This window comes from Helianthus annuus, chromosome 17, assembly GCF_002127325.2.
Source record: "Helianthus annuus cultivar XRQ/B chromosome 17, HanXRQr2.0-SUNRISE, whole genome shotgun sequence".
In the NCBI taxonomy this organism is placed as follows: Eukaryota; Viridiplantae; Streptophyta; class Magnoliopsida; order Asterales; family Asteraceae; genus Helianthus; species Helianthus annuus.
Window position 1 is genome coordinate 79,825,740 of NC_035449.2, and position 15,502 is coordinate 79,841,241.

General features: G+C 37.5%; 1 long non-coding RNA gene across 2 annotated transcripts; it reads right to left on the minus strand.

Moving 5' to 3' along the window:
* Positions 1-10,441: 10,441 nt before the first annotated feature.
* Positions 10,442-13,313, minus strand: LOC110923150. Of its 2 annotated transcripts, none has more exons than XR_004886675.1 (3): positions 13,173-13,313; positions 11,588-11,666; positions 10,442-10,726 (listed from the first exon to the last, which is right to left on the minus strand). It is a non-coding gene; the product is annotated as an uncharacterized LOC110923150 (long non-coding RNA). The 2 variants fall into 2 exon arrangements; XR_004886676.1 differs by lacking the exon at positions 10,442-10,726 and adding an exon at positions 10,747-10,905.
* Between the last annotated feature and the right edge of the window lie 2,189 nt (positions 13,314-15,502).

Here is a 15,502-nt window from a genome sequence, read left to right on the forward strand (position 1 = left end):
CACCCAGTTTTCAAAACGATTTTGCCATCCTTTAAAATCCTCAATGTACATAAGCTTTGGAGGTTTTTGGAAAGTTCCCGTTTCATTTTCGATTTCAACAGTTTCGACAACTGTAACTGGAGCAGCTGGAGCAGTAGCAAACGCGTTGTAAAACTCGTTATCCATGTTGTGATATGAAATTTCACAAACTGATTTTTCAAACGAGTTGAGTTTTCAAACAACCTTATGATGTTTCATACGACCGACCCCACACGACCTGGTTCTCAAATATAAATGATTTGAACAACTTCCAAATGACCCGGACCACTTCGTGTGGTCTGAAACAACTTCCAAACGAACTAAACCTGATTTCAAACGAGTTGAAACTTTAGTGCGACCTGGTTAAAGTTTCATGCGAACTGAATCAGATAATGCGAACTGGTGAATATTCTGTGCGAACTGAGGTTCAAGTTGTCAAACCATGCGAACTGCTATGACCCGGATCAAATTCAAACGACCTGACCCTATTTCGTGCGAACTGAACCTTTTCAAATCAACCAAACTGTGCGAAGTGAAGGTCCTTGGTGCGACCTGGGTTCAAACCACACGACCTGGATCAATTTCGTGCGAAGTGAACCTCCCCGTGCGACCTGAGTGCAGACCGTGCGAACGGGATATGTCAAACCGTGTGAACTTACAGTTCACTTCGCGCGAACTGATGGTTCTTTCAAACGAAGTGACAACTTTTCGAACGAACTGGCATGATTTCAATTGATTTTTGTCAAAATTGATCACGTTTTATGTTGAATTAAGGTCTGATTCTTTCAAGGATTGTTTAAAATAGTATTTCGCATGTTATATCACAAAATCAATCCATTTTATCCGTAAAATCTTGTTTAATTTGATGAAAAAGTGTAAAAGAATGAGTAGAAGTCAGAATTTTCGGTGAAAAACAGTGAAAACAAGCTGAAATGGTAAGAACTCTTCCTCCTGAGCTCTGATACCACTTGTAGGATCGTTGTTCGACCTAAACGAGTCGATCAGAAGAGTTCTAATCCAAACCAAAGGCGGAATTCAATGATTCGAACTTGATTACAGCTTGTCTAACACATAGATTCACTTTAATTGTCTTGTATATTGATTTGAAAGCTTTACAGACCACTTGACACTTCGGCAGCACCTCTGCTCCGGAATCATAACTGTTATAAATGAAATGACAAGCTCAGCTATTTATAGAAGTGCCAGTTCGCATGAGACTGTCTCATACTACTTGGTCAGTTCGTACGAACTGGCCTAGCCAGTTCGTGCGAACTAGACTGTTTACACTAAATTCCTATTTTCTCGACTGCTAAGCTCCTGTTTATCCTATCTAGTTACAAGACTCGATACAAGACGAACTCGATAGACATATGCACCAACAACTTCACCCCCGAAGTTATAAAACGAAAACAGTTAAACAAAAGGGGGACATGAACTCACAGTCTTGCGTCTTCAATCACCGTAACTCAAGCTTCTTCGGATAAACATGACTACCTACAACGTACTAATGTCTATTAGACGAGCGGGCCGTGCTTTGACTCAGTATTAATGTTTTTGAGTTACGTTCTTTGTATCTTTGATATTATTCCATGTTATATAATTATTTGTTAAAATAATAAGTATTTTAACTTAAATTATATTTACTAAATTTTTGGAATAATTGTTAAAATAATTTATATTAACTTAATACCTTTCAAGTACTTATACATGTATTTCCTTCCAAAGGATGGGTGTATTCGTATTCTTGTATATGTGTATTTTTGCCATGTATTGGGGTCGTGTATTCCGGTGTGTATTTATACGTATGAGAATACGTATTTTATATATTGTATTTATTAAGTATTCTTTATACCTAATTTCGTATAAATTTTTCTGGAACATTATCTTTAATAAGTGTTTACCAATATATATTTCCAAAATATATATTTCAATAAATATTACTTAGAAAAATTATTTATATATCTTTTTTGGCAAAAATATTTGTATTTTCTCATAAGTTCCAAAAATAATATATTTTCAAGTCTAACTTGGAAAATATACATAAACTTATTTTTTTCCCAAAAAAAAGATATATTTCATATTTATTTGAAAATATATCTTTCACCCCAAAAATATTGTATTTCATGTTTGTTTAAGAAAATATATATTTCTTTCAAAAATGATATATCTTCTAAAAATTTCAAGAAAAATATATATTTATGCTTACCAAAAATAATATATTTTTCTCTTGTCAAAAATATGATATATTTTTGTAGTAATTGTAAAAATCATTTTTTTGTTTCCTTGGTGGCCAAAATATTTTTTACCAAAATATACTTGTGAATAGGATTCCGGAATATTTTGTAAATTACATTCCTTGTTCGGTTTCTCCAATATTTTGGATATAATTTGTGTATTTAGTTCTTGGAATTTTGGAAATATATTGGATTGCAATTTTTGGTATTTGAGTGAGTTATATTATTTCAAGTCCTAAAATAATATAACTAATACACATAATATAAAAATAATCACACACATGGTGTCATCTAAATATATATTTCCTAAATACATATTTAGTCACTTTTATTTATGAAAACCAACCTCCAATAATTATAATTTTTGTAACAAAAATTATGGCAAAGTTTATGTGAGAAATTCATGGTTTAAAATACACTTGAAAATACTTGTTTAGAAATATTTTTCTAAGTGTTTAATTTTTAGAAAAATTTTGCCATAGTTTCCCCTAGAAATGGAGGCTTCCATGCTTTCAAACATATCATTTTCTTTTGTAAAAATCAACACAATCAATCAATAATAAAAAATAACCAATCTTTACTTACCAATCTTGCCAAAATCAAGCATAATCTAATGCTTCATGAACTTGAATATTTGTAAAAAATTGTAGTAACTTACTAGTATTCTTAGTAAGCCTTGTTACCTTCTAAAGTGTGATTGATTCTTTGAAAACTTCATTTTTGAAGAATATGGATCTTTACAACTTCAAAGCATATTTTTCAAGAATGTTTCTTCTTAAACTTTTCTTGTTACATAAGTGTTTCTACACTTATTTAACCTTTAAAAATGAGGTTCATTTATGTAAGAACCAATATTTAGTAAAACTTATATTTTTAGCTTGGTTTCTTGAGAAATCATCCATGAAATTTTTAGATCTACATGATTAACAACTTACTTTGATCATTATTTTACAAGAAAACATTATGTTCTTTCAAGTTCATGCTTTATGTGTGGATGATCTATCATCCTACAACATTTCTATTTTCCCATCTTGCTAGATTATGTTTTTAATCATGATCTAGCAAGATCATGTGATGATCTACATCACATACATGAATAAACAACAATCAATAAGCAAATCATCACATAAACAACTTAGTTTCTTCATTAATCATGCTTATGTTCAAGTTTACTTCTCATGATTCTTAGTGTTCTTTATGGTTAACATTATGATTCTTCTTTTAACCACTTAAAATGGAAGTAAAATAGCAAGATCAAAGTTCTTACCACTAGCACAAGGCTAGGGATGATCAAGTGAAGAAAACAAGTGGGTAAAAGCAAATAAGAGAGGTCCTTGATCTTTCGAAAGCTCCTAGATCCTTTGTATGTCTTCTAACACCTTTGTATGAGCTTGGATTGTATGAGAATGGATGAATGATGGTGGATGTGTGGGTGTTTGGGGTCGGCCGAGAACAAGGACGAGAAGAGGAAGAGAAAGTGTGTGTTTTAGTGTGTGTTTTTATGAGGTGATGATCTTACATGTTATACTTATAACCATCTTAAGTGTTTAACCCATGGTTCTAGTGTTCTCCAAGTGCCAACATAATCCAATTAAATATTAAAACAAATCCACATGTGGGGGCCATGTTGGGGCCGTAAATAGGTGGGGGGGGGGTAGTAGACTAGGGTAAAACTAAACTAGTTACATTAGGTTAAAATGTAAGTATTAGTTAGTTATATTAGTTACTAGATATTTAGGAGGTGTTATGATGTTCGGGGATCATAACTAGCTTAGTAATGTTAAAACAGTGCTTCTAGTGAAAAATTGGTGTTTCGGGTAGTGTCTGGTTGTTCGGTTGGTTACTAGTTCGTTAAAGTGCTAAACTATGCAGTTTAGTGTGCTTTATGTACCTTTTTGTGACAATTTTGATTCCTGACACTTAGGAAAGCATTCAGGTCCATTTAACCATGTTTTTGCATGATTTTAGATTGTTTAAATGCTGATTTTTGCTGAATTCAGCACTTTATGTGAGTTTTTGGCACTTTCCGGCACTTAAACTATCTCTAGGAAGGCAATTTTGTGATCCTTACTTTCCTACACACTATTCTAGTGTCACACTTGGTTTTTGGCCCATTCTATGTCTTAACACACTGTCTGCCTATATGCTGAGTTCTGTCAGCATTTTCCTGATTTGTCTGATAACTATGCTAACTGTATTTAATGCATCTTTTGAGTAAATAAAGTTTTCATGCAATAATGATATGACATTAAGCAATATGTGATGCACATGTATGTATATGGCAGTAATCAGAAAGCAGTTAATTGCAAATTCAGCACAGTCATTAAGCACTAATAATGGTTTAATAATTGTACGGATACCTGAATTTTTGACAGTTGTCACATTCTCCCCCTGTTAAGAAAATTTCGTCCCAAAATTTTAAGCTTTGCTACTAGCAGCAGGGGAGTTGGGGAACAAATGCAGGTATTTAGCTTTCATGCGGTCTTCACGCTCCCAAGTAAACTCTGGGCCGTGACGCGCGTTCCACCTAACCTTGACTTGTTTAACACTACTTCTCCGAGTTTTGTTAACTTTCCAGTCAGTAACCTCAACTGGTTCTTCGGTAAAGTGGAGTGTGTCGTTAATGTGAACTTCATCAGCAGGAATAACCACTGTTTCTTGTGTTGGACTCTTCTTCAGATTAGATACATGAAATGTATCATGAACTCCATTAAGTTCTGCTGGTAGTTCCAACTTGTATGCTATAGGGCTAATCCTTTCCAGGATTTTGAACGGTCCGATAAATCGTGGGTTTAGCTTACCATGCTTCCCAAAGCGTGCCACACCTTTTCAAGGTGATACTTTCAATAAAACCATATCACCCACTTCAAATTCCAAAGGTTTCCTTCTTTGGTCTGCATAACTCTTCTATCGATCACGAGCCGCCTTGATGCGCTCTCGGATCTGCATGATCTTATCTGTCGTCTCTTGGACCAATTCGGGACCAACCAGCTGTCTATCGCCTGCATCTGCCCAGCATAATGGCGATCGACACTTTTGTCCGTAGAGAACCTCGAACGGTTCAGTTTGAATGCTTGTATGGTAGCTGTTGTTATAGGAGAACTCGACCAAAGGCAGGTGAGTGTCCCAACTGCCACCCAAGTCCGTTACGCAAGCTCGTAACATATCTTCAAGTGTCTGAATCATTTTCTCACTTTGACCGTCCGTCTGTGGATGGAATGCTGTGCTCAAAATCAACTGTGAACCAAACGCTTCTTGGAAAGATTGCTAAATCCTTGACCCAAATCGTCCGTCTCTATCAGATATATCGAGATAGGCACTCCATGACGTGCAAGTATCTCCCTTAGGTACAACTCAGCTAGCTTACCAGTGTTATCTTTTTCTCTGATCTGCAAAAAGTACGCAGATTTTGTTAACTGGTCTACGATTACCCAAATCGTATCATGACCTCTGGGTGTCTTTGGCAACTTCGTTATGAAATCCATTGAGATCTGTTCCCATTTCCACATGGGTATCTCAGGTTGCTGCAGAAGACCTGATGGCTTCTGATACTTGACCTTTAATTTGGCACAAGTTAAACACTTCCCAACATAAGTTGCAACATCACCTTTCAGTCTCGGCCACTAGTAAAAATCCTTCAAATCTTGGTACATCTTGTCCGATCTTGGGTGGATCGAGTACCTCGATTTATGAGCTTCATCAAAGATAACATCCCTAAAACCACCAAAGAGGGGAACCCAAATTCGTCCCATAAAACACAAGGTTCCTTCCTCATTGGGTACCAACTTTTTCTCCATCCCACGGAGATATTCATCCTTAAGATTCTCCTTCTTAAGAGCTTCTCTCTGCGCAGCACGAATGCGCAACGAGAGGTCTGTCTGATCGATCATCTCTAAAGCCCTAACCCTTATGGGCTTAATCCTCTCCTTCCGGCTTCAGGCGTCTGCCACCACATTCGCCTTTCCTGGGTGATATTTGATTTCGCAATCATAATCGTTTAACAGCTCAACCCATCGTCGCTGTCTCATATTAAGCTCTTTCTGATCGAATATGTGCTGTAGGCTCTTGTGATCTGTAAAGATCGTGCATCGGGTGCCATACAAATAATGTCGCCAAATCTTCAAAGCAAACAGCACGACGCCTAATTCCAAATCATGTGTGGTGTAGTTCTTCTCATGGACCTTTAACTGGCGCGAAGCATAAGCGATAACCTTCTGTCGCTGCATCAGCACACAGCCCAATCTCTGACGCGAGGCGTCATAGTATACCACGAAGTCATCGGCACCTTCGGGTAGGGATAAAATAGATGCATCGCAAAGCTTGTTCTTAAGCAGTTGAAATGCTTCTTCTTGTTTATCTCCCCACTCATACTTCTTGTCCTTTAGAGTAAGGGAGGTCAGCGGTTGTGCGATTTTAAAAAAAATCCTCAACGAATCTGCAATAGTACCCAGCTAAACCTAAAAACTGACGGATCTCAGTTGGTGTCTTCGGAGTCTTCCAATTTTTAAGCGCCTCGATCTTGGTGGGATCCACATGGATTCCATCTTCATTCACTACATGACCAAGGAACTGTACTTCACGCAACCCGAACTCGCACTTCAAGAACTTTGCATACAGTCTCTCCTTCTTGAGCAGCTCTAAAATGGCTCTAAGGTGTTGCTCATGCTCTTCCTTCGTCCGCGAATAGATCAAGATATAATCGATATATACAATCACGAATTTATCGAGACATGGTTTGCAAACTCGGTTCATTAAATCCATAAATACTGCCGGCGCGTTTGTCAGACCAAACGGCATTACTAGAAACTCATAATGTCCATAACGATTTCTAAAGGCAGTCTTTGGTATACTCTCCTCTTGAATCCTCAGCTGGTGATAACCAGATCGAAGATTGATCTTGGAGTAGTAACTCGAACCTTGAAGTTGATCGAAGAGATCATCAATCCTCGGCAAGGGATACCGATTCTTGATGGTTAACTTGTATAGCTCTCGGTAGTCAATGCACATACGAAAACTACCGTCCTTCTTCTTGACAAACAGAACTGGAGCTCCCCAAGGCGAGAAGCTTGGTCTAATGAATCCCTTGTCCAGAAGCTCCTGAAGTTTCGTTGACAACTCTTGCATCTCGGAAGGCGCAAGTCGATAGGGTGCCTTGGCTACAGGCGCGGCACCTGGAACCAAGTCAATATGGAATTCGACTTGTCGTTGGGGCGGCAATCCTTGCAAGTCTTTGGGGAAGACTTCAGGATATTCCCTTACCACAGGGATATCTTCCAGCTTCGGTTCTTCGGCTTCTTTATCAACAAAGTGAGCCAAAAAGGCAACACATCCTTTCTGCAACAAACTCGTAGGGGCGTATCATGCTTTTCCCCATGAACTACAATCATCTCTCCATTCGTTGTTGGGATACGAATAATCTTCTCATGACATACGATCTCAGCTCGGTTGCTCGACAACCAATCCATTCCCACTACCACGTCAAAGCTTCCCAACTCGACTGGCAGAAGATCAAGCATAAACTCACGCTCTCCCAGCTCTATTACACAGCCTCTAATTACTTCGTTTGCCTCTACTAGCATTCCATTAGCTAGTTCTATGGAGTATGGTACATCTAACTTACTTGCAACTAACCCAAGTATATCCTTAAATTCTAGGGACACGAAACTATAATCGGCACCAGTATCAAATAGCACAGATGCAAAGTGTTGATTGATAGGGAACGTACCAGTGACTACGTTCAGATCCTGACGAGCTTCCCTAGCTCCAATGTTGAAAACTCTTCCTTGAGCTTGGTTGTTCTTTGGGTAATCCCGCTTGAAATGCCCAACATCTCCACAACCAAAACAACCTTGGCTGCGACTATTTCCGTTTCCATTTCCATTTCCGCCCTGGTTGTTGTTTGCTCCACGGTTTTCGTTTCCAGCTTGATTTCCGGAACCACCACGATTTCCATTACCACCGAAATTTCCATTTCCTCCTTGATTACGGTTTCCAGTCTGATTCACATACGGTTTCCATTACCATTTCAACCAGATCCTCCATTTCTTCGTCCAGTACCATACCAACACGTCTCCCTGGCATGTCCTACCTTGCCACAGTTCTCACATATCCCGTACCTACATCGCCCTGTGTGATGATGCTGACAAATATCACACTTGGGCAGGGTGCCCATGTAACCTTTCCCTTTGTTCTCAGAACTTGCAGCATCAGTCCTGACCTCGGCTGGTGGGTTAGTATCTCTTTTCTTGTTAGTACTGTTGTTGCCTTGGGTACCCTTCTTGAAATTCGAGAACTTCCGCTTGTTCTCTCCAGACGACTTGACACGAGTCTCCTTCTTCTTGTTGTCAGAAATCGAGAACTTGTTCAATCTGATCGCTTCTTCAGTCAATGCCACACTCAAATCAATGGCCTCAGTGATCGTTGGAGGCTTGGATGTCGTCACCATGCTCATAATTTGGGGTGCCAATCCCTAAATGAAACGTTTAATACGCTTGAATTTTGGTTCCACCATGTAGGGGACAATACGAGACAGGTCATGGAATCTCTGCACATACTCAGCAATCTTCGGTCCATCCATCTTCAGATTCCAAAACTCGGTTTCCAGCTTCTGAATCTCAGCTCTTGAACAATACTTCTTGCGCATCAATTCTTTCAACTCATCCCAAGTCATAGCATACGCAGCTTCCTCACCTAGAGTCTGAACCTAAAGGTTCCACCATGATAGAGCTCCGTCTAGGAATAGTCTAGAAATATAAGTGACCTGGTGCTCTGGTGCACACTTGCTCATTCGTAGTACAGATTCTATTTTCTCAGCCCATCTAACGAAAGCTACAGCACTTCCAGTGCCGTCAAAGTTCAGAGGTTTACAGTCAAGGTACTGCTGTAAGTACAGCCTGTATAAGCAACATCATTCACAGAAAGCATTAGCAAACGCACATGGAATGTCCAAACGTATCGTAATGTGTCTTAAGTGACTTAAAGATTACCATGAGGTGGGTTATTTCCTGAGGTACCTCCGTTGTGTTCGGAGCGCAGGGCCTCATGTTGTGCGATTGCTTGTGAAATCCGTTCTTGCAGTTCTGCCTCTGTTGTGGGAACTGATTGTTCCTTCGAGGAGGCATCTTCTATAAAGAAGATTGTCTAGGTCAGGTCTAAAAAGGCTCAAGCACATAAGCATCTACTATATGAATACGACCTAGGGGTGTCTATACATAGGTATATCGGTAATCATCATATCAAGCAATCATATAACATCACAATCATAGCATAAACAAGTAAATTAACAACGTATTTATGAGAACATGACGATTGAGCTTTCATTGATCATTGACCACAAATATTGTTACATGTTTTACAAAAGTATCGTATCAAAAAGGAACACAGGGTCACACTACCCTTGTCCAAAATGTCTGTCGGTTTACCAAAAGTCATACAGTCAAAAGGTAGTCTCCAAAAGGCTTCACTAGCTCAGCTCAATAGTGGTGCTCTCATCAAAAGCAAGCTACCTACATAAAACCAAAAACCGGCTATGCTGATGGTGGTGGAGGAGGAAGAGGAGGTGGAGGAACAAAAAGCAAGCTGCGCACATGTGCTAGCTCCTCCTCAAGATCATAAACATGACGCAACCGGTAACTGATCTGCTGCTCAATAGTAAGAAATCGAGTATCAAACTCGGGAAATGGAGTAAGAGGTGCAGGAGGATGCGAAAATGGGGATGGTGATGAACGAGGGGGAACAAAAGTAGGCTGGCACGGACATGGCAAGGGCCGCGGTGTCATCTCAAGCTCTAAAATCCTGCGACTCATAATCTCATACTGGAGCTGCAATGATAGAAGTAACTCATCCCGTGTATAACCAGTAAAGTGCGAGGGATGGTAGGGATCCGAAATCGGCATGGTGTAAGGCGGGAACCATCTAAGTGGGTCATCTAGTGGTGAAGAAGTAAAATGAGCAAAAGGTGCAGACTGAGGTACGTGGGGAAATGCTGCTGAAACATGTGGGTCATGGCTAGGCTGCTGGCTAGATGTGATGCCCATAATTTTTCTAAACATTCTTACTATGCGGAATGTAGGCCCATTTTTTTAGCTTCAATTTCTAGAAACAATTATAGTGTCTTGACTTTCATTTGATAGTTACCATCATTTAAACACTTTCATATTTCATGCCAATTTTTATAAAATTTCGGCATGACCCGTTCGAAATACGGATAACGGTTACGGTAACAAAACCTGTTTACAATCCATTTTACAACTCTAAACTTGAACATAAACAAAACAAGACACTACGTCTGACTCATGAAGCTTACACGGTTTAAAACTACCGAATGCCTAAAAAGGCAAGTAAAACATGATGACCCGTCTAAGTCGGCGATATAACCTGACGGATGGACGAACTGACTTTACTGACCCGATCTCGGATTTGTCGCCAAACCTTGTTCCATTCATCAGTCCGCGAACCTCTAGTTCCCATTATACCTGAAACCCAACATGCACGTTATGAGTTCTATATTTAATATATATTAGACAACTCGAATAGGTGAATTCTGATCTATATTTTTCACAAACTTCCAACGAACTCGACTCCATTAATTTCATAGTCAACTATCGCTTCCAACTTGTGAATCAACCTCCACTAGAATTCACAATTAAGCCACCTGTGATAAAAATCTCATTTAACTATTAGACCATTAATATTTATTTCTAACAGATCCAAAGATTTCATTAATGCTTTACTTAGCCAAAATCCAAATCTTTTTCATTCATGTGGATCAAGTGACCCAAATCTACTTGCTTACCCCAAGTTAGTTAATTCAAGACAATAGTTTAACCAGTTACCATTGTAATCTAATCCACTTACTAAATAAACATCATGGTTATGATATTTGTACACAACTTGGAATCATGTGCATATGTACTTATATAATCCAAAGCATCCCATTATTAAGATTGTGGTTTGGAATCCACGTACTAATTTGACTTTTAATAAGTCAACAACCCTTTATTAGATTAACCGTTATCAACACATCTAAAATTCTACCCTTTGTTTAAAAAAAAACATAATAATCACCAGGCAAGTCATGTACCCATGACTTGAATTCATGTTACCAATTAAATAGTTTCAAATATATGATATAGATACTTACCATACTCGTGGGTTATGATTCCCTTGTCCATGGTATTCTCCTATGAATACCTCTAATTTAACATTTCATACTTTAATATTCTCATATAAGTTCCCCATTAAACCACAAGATGTTCTACGTATACAAGTACAAGAACCTGCAAACAGTAAACCTATGTTCCTGCATACAACTATTAAGTGCAAGAAGCACTTACCTTGACCCGTAAGTAGTTGATACGTATTCCATATGTTCGTCTCGTTGCCTCCCGAGTTCGCGCCCAAAATGGCATGTACCTATCCTTTCATGTCCACGTTTACATGTCATTATTAGAAAACGTTATAACTCATATTATCAATTACTTTATTCATACATCGAGAAATTCTACACATGGTTCTATATACCACATACGCGTGTTATAGTACACATTCCACCATACATTAAATTAAATACATTCATACATGCATAATTACCAATGATTACATAAAAATACATACAATTTACAATTCATAATGCCATAGATCGTTACTAGTAGGCAACTGCTAAAATAATATGGCATAGATCCATTATCACATCATTCATAACATAACCAATTCAACTTACCGTCATGTAAGTCATATAATAATCTAGCAAATATTCACATGATCTCCTTATTCTCACAATAATGTTAGGAAGTCTAACCTTATTATTCATACCTTGTTGACGTTCTAAAAAGTCAACTGTCAATCATACACACTTCCAATCCGATAAACACATAACCACTTAGTCACATTACTTTCATTAATCAATCATTCACTAACATGTATAGCTCAATTCACTGAAAATAGGCTGTATTGTGACGTCCGTTTACTGTACTTACGGGCTTGCAAAAATTACAATATTTTTATGTGACTTGCCCCTCGGAGGGGTTATCATTGTGTTAAATTTTTAGAGTCTAACTCTCTACCAAAAATTTATAAAAATTCATTTACTAAGCTGCAATCAGATTTGTCACTTTTGACTGCAGCTTACGGAAAAATTCATTTAAAATTCCTCGTTTATCCGATTTCGAAATTCTAGTTGGAGATTTTTGGAATCATCTGAAGCTACCTACAGAAAAAATTTTAGATCATAACTCAATTCCTAAATTGAGTTATGACATTCGTAATGGGCTGCAAATTCTGCCAGAAAACGCAGCCTGAACCTTCGATACGGAAAAATTCATAAAACGTTCATTTTCCGTCGGAAAAATGCAATTCCAGTTAGGTTTGAAAGGTTTTTCCTGGAAGTTCATCATAAACTCAATAAACATCAGTTTTTGACCAGATTTGACCCAGTTATAGCCGATTACATTCGGCTGTAACTTTCTAGACAGATTTAGTTTTCATCAAATCTTTGCTAAATATCTCTCATTCTAACTTCACCTAGACATTTCATCATACACCCTGTGTGCGTACTACCATCTAAGCCTAATGTACAAGTATTTTCATTCTTTTTCTACCTAGTTCTTTACTTTTAATTATCAACATAACAAAACATCAACTAATTTCATACCGTATTCAAGCTAACTTGCAAGAATTCATCATATACAACATAACATATCAAGAATTGAACAAAGATTAGACATGGGTGACATACCCATGTCGCCAGCTTCATCATCTATGGTGGGTTTCCCCTCCAAATACCTAATTGATCAAAATCATACATAACACATGTTCCGTATGGTGATTCTAACACATAATGTTGCTTAATTTCATACAGTTTCGTGGATTGATCAAAAACCCACTTCTTACAAAATCACCAAATCATAAATTACAACCTACTTGATGTGAAGAACACCTGAATGATCATAATCTCAGTTCATGCTTCCGATTTTGAGCCTAATTTCCTTGTCAATTTGGAGGTTCTTCATGGATTAGGGTTTACACCCCTCTCCTTTTTCTCCTGCTGTGTTCGATCCACCAGACACGCACACACATTGTGTGTGTTAAATTTTCTTTTTTTATTCTTTTATTTAATTTTAAGTTTCCACTTTGGCAACCTTAGTCCCTTAAGTTTATGACACCATCATAATTTCCACTAAATTTCATTCCTTTACTTATCTTGTTAGGTTTTTAACTAAGTTTAATAACCTAGTTATTGTATTTCATTTAAGTAAACATGGTGTCACACCTGCGAATTTAATAATTCGAGTTTTGGGGTGTTACATATCTATCCCCTTAAAGAAGGTTTCGTCCCCGAAACCTACTTCATCTATATCGGTTAATACATTAGTAAGGTCATAACTTTAAGAACTTTATTTCTAGAAATCCTTTCTCCATCTCTTTCGACAAATCAACCTACCTAGATTTGTGCGTAACATTCCTTAAACATCAAACATATAGTCCATCCGACCCGTTCATAACGGGTCAAAGTTTTAACCATTATCATAGCCCATCATGCTCGTCTTAATTGACCCATTCATAACGGGTCAGTACATACCCTTTTTTCATCATTATCGTAATTTCATCCCTTGCGACCCATTACAACGAGTCACTACTTTTACAATTTCTTCATTATGCTTTCTTCGTCACATTGACCCAGTCGTTACCGGTCAACTATACATACTTTACAATTCCATTCTTTATCAGTTTCTTCTCAAATTTTCAACTCATCACATTATCGTACTTAAACTTAAGTGTGCAAACTAGTAACAACCTAAAGAATCTAATACCATGACTTACATTACAACAAATTGAAATTCATAACAACTTACTAACACACTTCACCCTTAGTACTAGTTCTAATAGTTTCACTTATACCTGGAGCTTTGTTTTCTACCTTTTTACTCATACACGCACTGCTTACTACATAAGCCTGAACTAAAACTCATTCTTAATCAACTTCCGAAAGCCAAGCCTTCCTTTTCATAACACATTCTAGCCACATTATTTGGTATGAAAGTACTTTTTCAACCCATAGCTATATAATTACATTTAGATATAAAATAAATTCGCTAACCTTACTACTTTGGCCCAGTGCTTTGACATGCAGCAACGAGCCGTCCTCTTCGTCACCATTCATACCATGTTTCGGATTGACCTCATTCATCCATGTGAGGAGCTTTCGCTTATGATCATTCTTTCACTGACCTTGCCAGGTTTATCATATCCTGATTCCTGCCATTCTCATTATAAGATTAGGGGTTTACATATTTTATTCAGACATGATGTTTATTACATCACCTTAATTACCTATAAATCCTTCCTCGATTCCTTTTTATAACATTAGTACGTTTGACCCGTTCATAACGGGTCAATACAAGACCATTTCCTAACATATCACTTTCGTTGTTTGACCCGTTCATGACTGGTCAATACATAACCATTCTTTCGCAGATCTTTAACTCATTTGTCAACTTTTGCAGTTTGACTTTTCAAAGTCAAACCGGTACTTCTTACTTATCATAGACGTATCAATGTACACGTTCATAATTCCTTTCCATTCTTGCATACTTGCAAATACTTTATTTCATCATTTTAATATTAATTGCAAGATTTTACCCGTTCCCGTCCCTACTTAAATCATTTGTCTAGGTTGTAACCGTCATTCATTCTGACTCCCAAGAGTCAATTTATGATATGTCTAACACGTAACTTATTTCAAAGCTTATATCTTTTGACTAGGGTTTCTTGCTACTACAATAGTTTTCATCGGTCTTACCTACTTAGTGAATCAAATACTTCATGCTATTTTACAATTACTTGCTTAATAATCATCAACTTACTTTGTTTGACTTTTCGGAAGTCCATTGTAAATACATTCTGACCTATGTTTACCAATTACCCAGTTCTGACACATCCCTCTCTAGTCGAGCTATAAGCTCCTATTAAAAGCATAACCTTTATACATACCTGGCGCGAGTCAAATACATTGACTCGTTATCCATGCCTTGCGTTGACTATTTCCTTCCAATTTGTGACATTACATGACCATACATTATGCTCACCTACAAATATATGACTTGACCATTTCAAACATTAAATACCGGGTACAAATGACAATCACCATTTGACCCGCATAACTCATTTGTCCCTCTTAACCATCTTGCATACAACGCATTTGCATAATTATATTTATATATAGTAAAAAGTTTTAAAGCATAACTTGGTTA